The sequence below is a fragment of the Thalassophryne amazonica genome, chromosome 5, assembly GCF_902500255.1.
Source record: "Thalassophryne amazonica chromosome 5, fThaAma1.1, whole genome shotgun sequence".
In the NCBI taxonomy this organism is placed as follows: Eukaryota; Metazoa; Chordata; class Actinopteri; order Batrachoidiformes; family Batrachoididae; genus Thalassophryne; species Thalassophryne amazonica.
This window is the reverse complement of record NC_047107.1, coordinates 91696084-91708287: the sequence shown is the minus strand read 5'-3', so window position 1 is coordinate 91708287 and position 12204 is coordinate 91696084. Positions and strand designations below refer to the sequence as shown.

The following is a 12204-nucleotide window of genomic DNA, read 5'->3' as shown; positions in this document are numbered from 1 at the left end:
TGGGAGACATCAAATTTTAAAAACAAAACGACAAAAAAAAAAAAAAAAAAAATTACAAGACAGCTCTGCAGTGTTTGCACATGCACAGTGCGAGCGGTTGGATGCTTGTTGCCCCTCAGTAGCAGGAAACCCTCACGACAGCCGACCAGAATAATATCAAACAGGTTTGATTTTCATTCGACCATACGATCAGCAATCAGGAGGTGGCCGTGAGATGTTAAACGTAGCTTGTTAGTCCATGTACAATACACGATGCAGGACGCGCGATTAACCTGAAACTCAGTCCAAAAAATTCTCAGATGAATAAAAAAAAAATATATATCATCTGAACATGTTGTGATGACACTTCCAGGGCTCCGTAAAAATGTCTGTTTTTACAAATAAAAATGGAATATTTTACAAAAGCACATCTGTAAACACCAACACATGACACATGTCACATTAACATGTTGGTTTACATAGTGAATGACTGAACCAATCAGTGTTTAGCAGAGGCACATTTACCCAGAATCCTTTGCGATTTCTCTGTTTGTTACAAAACCTCAGAATTAGTGCATTATTCAACATTAAAAGATATATGTTATATTTTAACTTTGTACAAATGACAGAATTGACATTAATGGAGTTATTCTATCAGTATTCATTTTATTTATACACCAAACCATAAGTCAGTATGACTTTATTTTCCAAGACCTCCGCCTGACCGGAGCATTGTGATTGGTAGAGAGTTGGTCTTGGTGACTGTTCTCAGCTTGCCTCTGCACTGTAAGCTGTAAATAAGAGCTTCCAGAAGGAGGCAGGATGTTCAAATGTAATGGTCAAAGCCGCAAATATTTAGCTCTACTACAACCCCTAGCAATAATTATGGAATCACCGGCCTCGGAGGATGTTCATTCAGTTGTTTAATTTTGTAGAAAAAAAGCAGATCACAGACATGACACAAAACTAAAGTCATTTCAAATGGCAACTTTCTGGCTTTAAGAAACACTATAAGAAATCAAGAAAAAAATATTATGGCAGTCAGTACGGTTACTTTTTTAGACCAAGCAGAGGAAAAAAATATGGAATCACTCAATTCTGAGGAAAAAATTATGGAATCACCCTGTAAATTTTCATCCTCAAAACTAACACCTGCATCAAATCAGATCTGCTCGTTGACATTGACCCTATGCCATGACATTGACCCTATGTGTCTTCTTGCAAGGAATGTTTTCGCAGTTTTTGCTCTATGGCAAGATGCATTATCATCTTGAAAAATGATTTCATCATCCCCAAACATCCTTTCAATTGTCCAAAATAGACGTAAACTTGTGTATTTATTGATGATGTAATGACAGCCATCTCCCCAGTGCCTTTACCTGACATGCAGCCCCATATCATCAATGACTGTGGAAATTTACATGTTCTCTTCAGGCAGTCATCTTTATAAATCTCATTGGAACGGCACCAAACAAAAGTTCCAGCATCATCACCTTGCCCAATGCAGATTCGAGATTCATCACTGAATATGACTTTCATCCAGTCATCCACAGTCCACGATTGCTTTTCCTTAGCCCATTGTAACCTTGTTTTTTTCTGTTTAGGTGTTAATGATGGCTTTCGTTTAGCTTTTCTGTATGTAAATCCCATTTCCTTTAGGCGGTTTCTTACAGTTCGGTCACAGACGTTGACTCCAGTTTCCTCCCATTCGTTCCTCATTTGTTTTGTTGTACATTTTTCAATTTTTGAGACATATGTTTTAAGTTTTCTTCTTGACGCTTGATGTCTTCCTTGGTCTACCAGTATGTTTGACTTTAACAACCTTCCCATGTTGTTTGTATTTGGTCCAGAGTTTAGACGCAGCTGACTGTGAACAACCACCATCTTTTGCAACATTGTGTGATGATTTACCCTTTTTTAACAGTTTGATAATCCTCTCCTTTGTTTCAGTTGACATCTCTCATGTCTGAGCCATGATTCATGTCAGTCCACTTGGTGCAACAGCTCTCCAAGGTGTGTTCACTCCTTTTTAGATGCAGACTAACGAGCAGATCTGATATGATGCAGGTGTTAGTTTGGGATGAAATTTACAGGGTGATTCCATAATTTTTCCTCAGAATTGAGTGATTCCATATTTTGTTTCCTCTGCTTGGTCTAAAAAAGTAACCTTACTGACTGCCACAATCTTTTTTCTTGATTTCTTATAGTGTTTCTTAAAGCTAGAAAGTTGCCATTTGAAATGACTTTAGTTTTGTGTCATGTCTGTGATCTGCTTTTTTTCTACAAAATTAAACAACTGAATGAACATCCTCCGAGGCCGGTGATTCCATAATTTTTGCCAGGGGTTGTAGAAATTGGTCACTCTAGCAGTCTTGTGTTCATGGAATATTAGCTTGAGACATTTATTTACAGGTAATCAATATTTTCTGTATAAAATTTGCTTAGTCCAGAATTACTATAAAATCTAGAATTGTGTTTATGCATAATTATCTCAAGACATTTGTTCACAGGTAATCAATATTATGCATACAAGTTTGCTTGTCCAAGATTATTATAAAATGAATAGATGTGTATTTAATTTTTCTTTGTATAATGCGATTTTTGCTTATTTGTGTCATTTTAGATGGGGTGCTCCACAGAGATTACTGTCTGACCAGGGTCGTGAGTTTGTATCCCAGATAAACAACGAGGTCTGCAAAGTCTTCAACATCAAACGATCTGTAACCAGTGCGTATCACCCACAGACAAATGGCTTGGACGAGCGGACGAATCAAACACTGAAGGCCCGACTTGCCAAGCTGGTGAATGACCACCAGTCTGATTGGGACGCATACCTGGAAGAAGTCGCGTACTCGATTCGCACCCAGAAACAAGGCTCTACCAAGTACACCCCGTTCTTTTTGATGTTTGGTCGCCACCCTCGCCCCCCTATGGAGGTAATAAAATATCCTATGATGCATTGAGAAATCAGCAATGAATAAATTATCACAAGGCAGCTAGTCAAAGCGTTTTTCAGTCATGTTTAAATGACCGAGACTAAATAATGTTTTTTGGAAAGATTATGCCCTACAGTTATTCAATAATGCTTGTTTATATGTTTCTCATTCTCGATAAACTGCTTTTTTTTGTCAGCTCGGCACTAATGATCCATCTGTTGAGCTGCCAGTGGTCGATGACATGGAGATAGAGAAAATGGTGGCCGAGAAGAGCAGCATCATGTCTTCCACGAAAGAGCAGGTAAGAAAGCTAAGAAAGAAATTGATTTCACCATGGACAAAGTTTTATCAGTCTTTACATTTGGTTTACTTGATTTTACTTACCATAAAGGTTCAGCTGCAATCTGAGGAAGATATTTCTACCTCTGCTTCCAGAGAATGGAAAGAACCAATGTTCTAAGATGTAAGTGACTGTTGAATGTTTGTATGTGTGTGTGTGTATATATATATATATATATATATATATATATATATTTTAAGCACCATGAACAAGATGACATATAGAACAAGAAGATATATGTGTGTGTGTGTGTGTGTATCTGATACAGGTGCTTAAGAATGTTGACAGAGCCCAGGAGAAACAGAAAGAGCACTTTGCCCGACGAAAATCCAAAGGTGTAAAATCTTTCACGTTCAGCGTTGGAGACACCGTCCTTCGTTGTGTAATGAAGAACCTGAGCCGCAAGGAGGGAAAGACTGAACCTTTGTGGACTGGTCCCTACGTATGTTGTTGAAACTTATTTGGAAAAAGAGGATACAGTGAAATGTTTACTATTTTTACTATTTACTTCTGTTTTTAGTCTAATTTAACAGTAACTTGTTCACGATTTTTATTGTTGGATTTCTTCTATTTTGTATTCCTGAAAATAAATGTTTAGGTCACATTGCAAAATACAATTATTATGTGTCTGGATTATTTTAATACCAGTTCATTTACTGTGTTTTTAGTCTATTTTATTTGGCAAATTTCATCACTCGTGCCTAATTGAACAGTAACATTTTCACTATTTTTATTATTGTATTTCTTCTATTTTGTATTTCTGAACAAAATCGATTATTTAGTTCAGATTGGAAAATGTTATGTTTAAGTTCACATTAATTTTTTACAGCATCCTGGAGATCGATTCAAACCAGAGAGTCCAGCTCAAGTGCTGCCAGAGAGCAGAGGTCCTTAAAGTGAAGGTGCCCTATGACCAGCTAAGACCCCATAAAGTCAGCGACCTTCATCCAGACAACTCTCCAGAAACTTACCCCCCCAGTCTCACCAGCCCCCGAGTCTCCAGTGCCTGTCGTGACCCCACCTGCAGCCCCCGAGTCTCCAGTGCCCCCACCTGCCAAGTCATCATTGCAGTCAGTGCCCCATCTTTGGCGCCGTATCTCCCAAAGCGAGCAGCCAAAAGAAAAGCTGACATCTTCATAACAAGTGTGACTGCCCCCAAATCCTGCAAAGTAGGCCCCGTTCCCATCACGAAATGTCAAGCAAGATCAAGAATGTGGAAGCCCTTTGCTCCAGACTTCAAACAGACAGCTGGCTCGATGATGAGCAGATAGACCACGCCCAGGCAATGTTAGCCGAAAGTTTCCCCGCAATCAGTGGATTTCAAGCAGTCTGTGTTTTTGATCCAGCTGCAAGCCAGAATGTTGGCAAGCCGAACACAGATTTCGTCCAGGTTCTCAACATATCTGGAAATCACTGGGTCACCCTGAGCAATCTTGGCCAAGCTGATCACAACGTGATTGTTGGGAAAGTGTAGTGACACGGACCCACAACAGGGGGCGCAAATGAACGGTCAATAGATGAGCCAAAATATAACAATTTAATGTTGTGAATGTGCACAACGAACATACAGACAATCTCAGAATATCACAACAGTCAATACACAAAGGTGACGTGTGGGCAGGCTCGAGGATAGAAGACGTCTGTCCTGAGGAGAGCCGGAACCACACGATTTCCGCCGCCCCAGAACCTGGTGAATACTGGAGCCGCCAAGTCCCGAATTCCCAGATGATCACCGTCCCCGACTGTCGGATCTGGTACTGCTGGCGAAGAACAAAGACAGTCAAGTGTGGGTGTGTGTACACCCAGTAACAATAACGGTGGGAATGCCACCTCCACCTCTCACTCAATAACTTGCAGAGTACTGAAGATTCCTCAGGGAAAAGAGTGCCTTCTAGCACTCTCTCAGCTTCCACTGACAGCGGTACCGGTACTCCTGCAAACACTCACAATATACAAACAATATTGCAAAACGGCTGAGGATATTACCTCCAATGAAGTATGATATCTCGGCAACGAGGTGGAGATGACGTCTGGTCTTTATGGAGTGAGATGATGTTGAGTAGATGGGTGACAACTGTCAAGAGGTAATGAGCGACAGCTGTCACCCCCGGTTGTGTCCATGGCGGCAGCGCCCTCTCGTGCCTGAAGCCCGCACTTCAGGCAGAGCGCCCACTGGTGGTGGGCCAGCAGTACCTCCTCTTCTGGCGGCCCACACACAACAGGACCCCCCCCTCAACCGGACGCCTCCTGGCGCCGACCCGGCTTGTTGGGGTGTCGACGGTAGAAGTCGGCCAGGAGGGCCGGATCCAGGATGAAGCTCCTCTTCACCCAGGAGCGTTCTTCGGGTCCATACCCCTCCCAGTCCACCAAGTACTGGAACCCCCGACCCATCCGACGGACGTCCAGGGGCCGGCGCACCGTCCAAGCCGGCCCCCCGTCGATGATCCGAGCAGGAGGGGGCGCCGGTCCGGGAGCACAGAGGGGTGAGGTGTGATGAGGTTTGATACGTGACACGTGGAAAACCGGATGGATCCGCAGTGAAGCCGGGAGTTGGAGCTTCACTGCGGCAGGACTAAGGACTTTGAGGATCTTGAAGGGGCCAATGTACCTGTCCTGAAGTTTCGGGGAGTCCACCTGGAGGGGGATGTCCTTCGTGGAAAGCCACACCTCCTGCCCGGGCTGGTAAGCAGGGGCCGGGGATCGCCGGCGGTCTGCATGGGTCTTCGCCCTCGTCCGGGCCGTCAACAAGGCAGAGCGGGCGGAGCGCCACACCCGACGGCACTTCCGCAGATGGGCCTGGACCGAGGGCACACCGACCTCTCCCTCCACCACGGGAAACAACGGGGGCTGATACCCCAACACACCTCAAATGGGGAGAGGCCGGTGGCCGAAGACACCTGGCTGTTATGCGCATACTCGATCCAGGCCAGATGGTTACTCCAGGCCGTCGGGTGCGCGGATGTGACGCAGCGGAGGGTCTGTTCCAGTTCCTGGTTGACCCGCTCTGCCTGTCCGTTCGTCTGTGGATGGTACCCGGACAAGAGGCTCACGGTGGCCCCCAGTTCCCTGCAGAAGCTCCTCCAGACGTGTGAGGAGAACTGGGGACCATGATCTGAGACGATGTCGGAGGGTATCCCATGCAGACGGACAACGTGGTGGACCAGGAGGTCTGCTGTCTCCTGGGCTGTTGGGAGCTTCGGGAGGGCCACGAAGTGGGCCGCCTTGGAGAAACGGTCCACTATCGTGAAGATGATGGTGTTGCCCTGGGACGGCGGGAGGCCCATGACGAAATCCAGGCCGATGTGGGACCAGGGGCGATGAGGCACCGGCAGCGGCTGGAGGAGTCCTTGGGCCTTCGTGTGTACTGCCTTGCCCCTGGCACAGGTGGTGTAGGCCTGGATATATTCCCGGACGTCTGCCTCCATAGACGCCCACCAGAAGCGCTGCCGGACAACTGCCACGGTCCTTCGCACCCCTGGATGACAGGAGAGCTTGGAACCGTGACAGAAGTCCAAGACTGCAGCTCTGGCCTCTGGTTGGACGTACAGACGGTTCTTCGGACCTGTTCCTGGGTCCGGGCTCCGTGCCAGGGCCTCCCGGACGGTCTTCTCCACGTCCCAGGTGAGGGTGGCCACGATAGTGGACTCAGGCAGGATGGGCTCCGGTGGATCTGACAGTGCAGTTTTGACCTCCTCTTCGTGTACCCAGGACAAGGCATCCGACCTCTGGTTCTTGGTCCCGGGGCGATAGGTGATCCGGAAGTCAAAACGCCCGAAGAACAGTGACCAGCGGGCTTGCCTGGGGTTCAGCCGCTTGGCGGTCCTGATATACTCCAGGTTCCGATGGTCAGTGAAAACCGTGAACGGCACAGACGCTCCCTCCAACAGGTGTCTCCACTCCTCAAGAGCCTCTTTCACCGCAAGGAGTTCTCGATTGCCGACGTCATAGTTCCGTTCAGCCGGGGTCAACCTGCGTGAAAAGTAGGCACACGGGTGAAGAACCTTATCGGTCCTCTCCGCTCTGGGACAGCACAGCTCCTATCCCTGAGTCAGAGGCGTCCACTTCAACCATGAACTGGCGGCTAGGGTCGGGCTGCACCAAACTGGCGCAGTAGAGAACCGTCGTTTCAACTCCTTGAACGCGGCTTCGCACCGATCCGACCAGGTGAAGGGGACTTTTGGAGAGGTCAGGGCTGTCAGGGGGCTAACTACCTGACTGTAGCCCTTAATGAACCTCCTATAGAAATGAGCAAAACCGAGGAACTGTTGCAGCTTCCTACGGCTTGTTGGTTGGGGCCAATCTCTCACCGCCGCAACCTTGGCCGGATTAGGGGCGACGGAGTTGGAGGAGATTATAAATCCCAGGAAGGACAAAGACGTGCGGTGAAACTCGCACTTCTCGCCCTTCACAAACAGTCGGTTCTCTAACAACCGCTGCAGGACCTGACGTACATGCTGGACATGGGTCTCAGGATCCGGAGAAAAGATGAGAATATCGTCCAGATATACGAAGACGAATCGGTGCAGGAAGTCCCGCAAGACGTCGTTAACCAAGGTTTGGAACGTCGCGGGGGCGTTGGTGAGGCCGAACGGCATGACCAGGTACTCAAAGTGACCTAACGGGGTGTTAAATGCCGTCTTCCATTCGTCTCCCTTCCGGATCCGAACCAGGTGATACGCATTTCTAAGATCCAGCTTAGTAAAGATTTTGGCTCCATGCAGGGGGGTGAACACGGAATCTAACAATGGCAACGGGTATCGGTTGCGAACCGTAATCTCATTCAGCCCCCTGTAATCAATACATGGACGAAGTCCGCCATCTTTCTTGCCCACAAAAAAGAAACCTGCCCCCATCGGGGAGGTGGAGTTCCGGATCAGCCCGGCAGCTAATGAGTCCCGGATGTAGGTCTCCATTGATTCGCGCTCAGGTCGTGAGAGGTTGTACAGCCTGCTGGACGGGAACTCAGCGCCTGGAACCAAATCAATGGCACAATCATACGGACGGTGCGGGGGAAGGGTGAGTACCAGATCCTTGCTGAAGACGTCAGCAAGATCGTGGTACTCAACCGGCACTGCCGTCAGATTGGGAGGGACTTTGACCTCCTCCTTAGCCTGTGAACCGGGAGGAACCGAGGATCCTAAACACCCCCGATGGCAGGTTTCGCTCCACTGAACCACCACCCCAGACGGCCAATCAATCCGGGGATTGTGCTTCAACATCCATGGGATGCCCAAAATCACGCGGGAGGTAGGAGTTACAAAAAACTCAATCTCCTCCCGATGGTTTCCAGACACCACCAGAGTTACTGGTTGTGTCTTGTGTGTGAGTAAAGGGAGGAGGGTGCCATCTAGTGCCCGCACCTGCAATAGCGAAGGAAGCGCCACCAGAGGGAGCCCTACCTCCCTTGCCCATCTGCTGTCTAGCAGATTCCCTTCTGACCCCGTGTCCACCAGTGCTCGGGCTTGAAGGGTTAAATCCCCGCTCAGGATTGTGACTGGGAGTCGTGTGGCAATTTGTGTGTGTCTCACTGAATGTTTTGACCCCCCCTTAGCCCAGTCTCTAAGGGCGAGTGTTGTCATTTTGGCCGTTTGGGGCAGTTTCTCTGTGTGTGCTCAGTTGAGCTGCAGAGAAAACACTCTCCACGGATCAGCCTCCCCATTTTGGCCCTGTGCGTTTCCCTAACAATGTCAGCAGGGGGAGCTGTTGCCCCACAAAGCGCTGCGGCTGTGGAGCGTGGGGAGGGCGGCCCCTTTTCGAACCCGGAAGGGAGAGGGGCGGCGCGTATCCGGTCACGTCCTTCGCCTCACTCCCGACGGCGTTCCTCCAACCGATTGTCTAACCGTATAACGAGATCGATAAGCCCATCTAAATCCCGCAGGTTCCTCCTTAGCTACCAGCTGCTCCTTCAGAACCAACGACAGTCCGTTATGAAGGCGGCGCGGAGCGCAACGTTATTCCAGCCGGACCTCGCAGCCGCGATGCGGAAGTTGACTGCATAAGCGGCTGCGCTCTCGCATCCCTGTCTCATTGACAGCAGCACTGTTGAAGCGGTCTCTCCTCTGTTAGGGTGATCAAACACTGTTCTGAACTCCCCCACAAACCCAGTGTATGCTGATAACAACCGTGAGTTCTGTTCCCAGAGCGCCGTAGCCCAGGCGCGTGCTTTACCCCGAAGCAGAGCAATCACATAAGCTATTTTACTAGCATCTGACGCGTACATGACGGGACGTTGTGCGAAGACGAGCGAACACTGCATAAAGTCCGCGCACGTCTCCACACAACCTCCGTACGGCTCAGGAGGGCTTATGTATGCTTCAGGGGATGGTGGGAGGGGTTGTTGAACCACCACTGGAACATTTATATCCTGCACAGGGTCGGCAGGAGGACGAGCTGCAGCAGCGCCCTGAGCGCTCGCCGCCATCTGTGAGGAGAGAGCCTCCACCCTGCGGTTCAGGAGGATGTTTTGCTCAGTCATTTGATCCAACCGAGCCGTAAAGGCGGTGAGAATGTGCTGCAGCTCACCAATCACGTCTCCTGCAGACGCCTGCGCTCCCTGCTCTCCCATTGGTCGTTCAACAGCCGGGTGACGCCCCTCGGAGTCCATGACGCTGGCCGAGATATCCTGTTGGGAAAGTGTAGTGACACGGACCCACAACAGGGGGTGCAAATGAACGGTCAATAGATGAGCCAAAATATAACAATTTAATGTTGTGAATGTGCACAACGAACATACAGACAATCTCAGAATATCACAACATTCAATACACAAAGGTGACGTGTGGGCAGGCTCGAGGATAGAAGACGTCTGTCCTGAGGAGAGCCGGAACCACACGATTTCCGCTGCCCCAGAACCTGGTGAATACTGGAGCCGCCAAGTCCCGAATTCCCAGGTGATCACCGTCCCCGACTGTCGGATCTGGTACTGCTGGCGAAGAACAAAGACAGTCAAGTGTGGGTGTGTGTACACCCAGTAACAATAACGGTGGGAATGCCACCTCCACCTCTCACTCAATAACTTGCAGAGTACTGAAGATTCCTCAGGGAAAAGAGTGCCTTCTAGCGCTCTCTCAGCTTCCACTGACAGCGGTACCGGTACTCCTGCAAACACTCACAATATACAAACAATATTGCAAAACGGCTGAGGATATTACCTCCAATGAAGTATGATATCTCGGCAACGAGGTGGAGATGACGTCTGGTCTTTATGGAGTGAGATGATGTTGAGTATATGGGTGACAGCTGTCAAGAGGTAATGAGCGACAGCTGTCACCCCCGGCTGTGTCCATGGCGGCAGCGCCCTCTCGTGCCTGAATCCCGCACTTCAGGCAGAGCGCCCACTGGTGGTGGGCCAGCAGTACCTCCTCTTCTGGCGGCCCACACACAACAGTGATCGTGATTTACGACTCTTTGAACAGTTCTCTCCCCCTTGATTCCAGGGATAAGGTTTTGAGGCAAATTGCATGCATGATTCACGCAAGAGAGCCACACGTGTGTATTCGGTGGGCAGACATAAAGAGACAGACTGGCTCGGATGACTGCGGTCTCTTCGCGATTGCATGTGCCACTGCTCTTTGCCACGGCCTTGCGCCACAAGACTGTGACTGGGACCAGCATATGATGCGCCAACATCTCGCTGACTGTTTTAGACAAGATGTCCTGCTCCCTTCCCTGATGCCCCGAAGCCCCGTACCCACCAGTCCTTCACACACCATGAATATTTTGACATCTTCTGTCACTGCCGCATGCCATATCACCCAAAACGCTTCATGGTGCAATGTGACCTGTGCGATGACTGGTTTCACCGACAATGTGAAACAGTGCCCAGAATAGTGCAGAAAAACACCCCACTCTTCTGCAAGGGATGTCGCCCTCAGGGACACAAACTTCTCGCGGATGATTTTGTCGATAGACTTTAGATATTTTTTATGTTCCCTGTTTTGTAATATGTTTTTTTGGTAAATTTTTTTTTTATTTTTTATTTTTTGTAAACTTGGTATTTATATAATGTGTAATGATTCCTTGGTAGGGTGAATTTGATTTTATTATTTTATTATTATATGTGTAGTTGAAGTCATTTGTATATGCAGCCTCAAATGTTTTGAAGTTTGTATATAGCTTGGTGTTCATGTAAGTTTTATTGTTTCTTGTTGCTATTAGTAAATGTGTGAATAAAGATAATAAAAAAATTATCCCACTCTGATTTTGTTCTTCTATCAAGGATAATAAACTTTAAATCAAGTTTCTCATTATTATTAAGGGATCCAAAATGATTTCATGCCTGGCTGGTTAATTAGAATAGATTTTTGCAGATCAAATCCTAAGCAAAATATCACATTGTGTGATAAATTCAGACCTGCATGCTGCCAAACTAATCAGTGAGATAATCAACTCAATATTCATCTATATATGAAATTGAAGGCTCCATTTGGGTATCAAACAACAATAAATCTATTATAATGCTATGGTAAATCCAGACTTGGTAAAATCAGACCAAGCTGGTAAAATCAGTCTGGTTAACTAATCAGTGCGATAATCAATTCAAAATTCGTTTATTTATGAAGTTGAAGGATCCATTTGGGGATCAAACAAAAATAAATTTGTTGTTCTGGTAAATTCAGACTTGCCTGGTAAATTTATACCAACCTGGTAAAATCAGACCAACCTGGTAAAATCAGACTGGTTACTCATTATACTGAGTTATACAAATCATCATTTTTACAGTGTTAATGGGTTCATTTCAAATACAGAAATCCCATACTATGTTGCCCTGGTAAATTCAGACTGGTATATATAGTCTAAGCTGGTAAATTCAGACTTGCAGGCTGGAAATTTCAGAATAGCTAGGTAACTAGTAACCAGAATTCTAATGGTTAAATCAATAAGCATCAATATAAAGTGACAAGATTTACTTGTGGTTCCAATTAAAAAAATTATTTAATATATTTGCTT

The 12204-nt window shown here is 47.3% G+C and overlaps 1 protein-coding gene and 1 long non-coding RNA gene across 7 annotated transcripts in view; one reads left to right on the top strand and one right to left on the bottom strand.

Moving 5' to 3' along the window:
* The window catches only part of ksr2 (kinase suppressor of ras 2), a 494388-nt gene that overhangs the window by 387270 nt on the left and 94914 nt on the right, over positions 1–12204 (bottom strand). The gene's annotated exons all lie outside the window — the stretch shown is intronic.
* LOC117510954 lies at positions 2835–3585 on the top strand. Its single transcript, XR_004560856.1, has 4 exons — positions 2835–2915; positions 3112–3216; positions 3307–3378; positions 3524–3585. It is a non-coding gene; the product is annotated as an uncharacterized LOC117510954 (long non-coding RNA).